This window comes from Cryptomeria japonica, chromosome 5 (assembly GCF_030272615.1).
Source record: "Cryptomeria japonica chromosome 5, Sugi_1.0, whole genome shotgun sequence".
Classification (NCBI taxonomy): Eukaryota; Viridiplantae; Streptophyta; class Pinopsida; order Cupressales; family Cupressaceae; genus Cryptomeria; species Cryptomeria japonica.
The window spans coordinates 295,414,629-295,416,975 of NC_081409.1; the positions used below are offsets into that span (position 1 = coordinate 295,414,629).

General features: G+C 35.4%; 1 pseudogene; it reads left to right on the forward strand.

Moving 5' to 3' along the window:
* Positions 1 to 879: 879 nt before the first annotated feature.
* LOC131875884 (ATP synthase subunit a, chloroplastic-like) lies at positions 880 to 1,587 on the forward strand (annotated as a pseudogene).
* Positions 1,588 to 2,347: the final 760 nt, after the last annotated feature.

Genomic DNA, 2,347 nt, shown 5'->3' on the forward strand with positions numbered 1-2,347 from the left:
TTATCTCAAATTCATGGAACTGAAGAAGAAAGCGATTGTTACTAATTATGAACCTCGAATTCGAGACTTTAATAGGTGCATTGTGCCTAAATGGCCCTCAACAATAATATCAGGCATTTATGATACTATGTGTGTCAAAGATTGTCTGGAAACTCGTCCAAAAAGGGCTCAACATTTAATTGTTATTAAACCCTTTGAGAAAATAAAAGAGCTAGAGCTTGAAGATGAACCAAAAAAAAGCGAACAAGGAATTCTGAAAGGCTTCTTTCAATTGTTCAAAGATGAGAATCAACAATCAGAAGAACAAGAGCAAATACCAGAACAAGGAATAGCGAACGAAGGAGAGGACGAAGCAGAGGAGGACCTCGTAACTAAAGATATACATGTCTTTAGTTATCCATATGAAGGAGATTTTCGTAGATTTTTAGTAAAAGGAGTTGTCCGTTCTCAAAGACGAAAATTATCAGTGGTCAACAATTGGATACCTCGACCACAGTAGAGTCGTTTCGAGAGACTAAAAGAAATGATTCACACATACACATCTTCGAAAAAGATTATATTTACCTTCATTAATAATAGCCAAAAACTTTGCTCGCATTTTATTATTTCAGGCCCCCGAATGGGAGCGGGATTGGTCCAATTTGAATAAGGAATTTTATATTAAATGTAATTACAATGGATATGAATTGACGGACATCGATGTGCCTAAAGATTGGATGAAAGACTACCTAAAAGAAGGTATTCAAATCAAGATTGTATATCCTTTTCGCTTGAGACCTTGGTATGAATCTACCCCCCAATCTATTGACGCTGACAACAAAACTACTAGCTTTTTAAGAAGTTTTCACAGTTGGGTGACATTATCAGATAAAAAAGATAATGTTGCATATTCTGGAGTGGGTGGGAGGATATAGATCATGTAGGTGGGTGGGTTCCTTCTCAATACAGGCAGGGTGGGTGGGAAGCGGGGGGGAAGGGCCCCTCGACATTCTAGGTTCAGCTACTCTAGCTGTTTGAGACCCACAAATCATTCCGAACAGAGCACAAAATTTCTTGGAATATGTTCTCGAATTTGTTTGGGACTTGGCTAGAACTCAGATTGGCGAAGAAGAATATGGTCCCTGGGCTCCTTTTATAGGGACTATGTTTCTATTTATCTTTGTTTCTAACTGGGCAAGTGCTCTTTTTCCTTGGGGAATTATTAAATTACCTCATGGGGAATTAGCCGCACCTACAAATGATATTAATACCACAGTAGCTCTAGCTTTTCTCACATCAGTAGCTTATTTTTATGCAAGTTTTACAAAGAGGGGTTTAGGCTATTTTGGTAAATATATTCAACCAACCCCAATACTTTTACCAATTAACATATTAGAAGATTTTACAAAACCTCTATCACTTAGTTTTTGACTTTTTGGAAATATATTAGCTGACGAATTAGTAGTTGTTGTTCTTGTTTCCTTAGTACCTATAGTGGTACCTATACCTGTAATGTTCCTAGGATTATTTACAAGTGGTATTCAAGCTCTAATCTTTGCAACTCTAGCCGCAGCTTATATAGACGAATCCATGGAGGGTCATCATTAATTCAATTAATTTGACTCAGTCTTTTCGAACTTTTCATTTCAATTCTCCCTTGTATAATCATAAATGAAAATACTTCATCTCTAAGATCTTAGTAGAAAAATTAAGGATCGCTAATCCCGTCGATAAAATTCATATATAGAATAGATCCTATTTGTAGATTCATATCTACATAGTAAAATGAATAGGTTTACTAATGGGAATTAGTTTAGTAAACTGTGTACCCCGGTGTGGAACAATGCATTTTTAGATTTCGAAGGGATACATACTTTTTATGTACATAGTTTGTATTATGTTATATAATTATATATATACTAATATATATAATTATTTAGAATTAACCATAAAAAATGGGCTATTACACAGAATATTTCATTTTATAAATGAAAAAAAATCTGTCTCTATTTCATCTAAAAAAGAATATAATGTCAGGGTAGAGAATTGGTAATAACATAATTTTGAATGCCATTTCATTGGAGTTTAGTTGTTTCAAGGAAATTGTTCTCTAGTTGAACGTGAACAATCAAATCAATAGATAAAACCTAGGTTGCCGGTTCCGATTCGGGTTCGAAGAACCCGGTACGCCAGTACGACAAAATTTTTAAAAGGGGTTTGGGTTCGTTAGTACAAAAACATGTAAATTTTATTGTAAAGCGGAAAATCGCGATCGAACCCTAGTTGCTCTCCCCTCTTCCAACTCCAAGGAGAGAGAAGGGAGATTCACTAGGGTTGATGGTTTTCACTTAGGGGAGAGACTTTACAT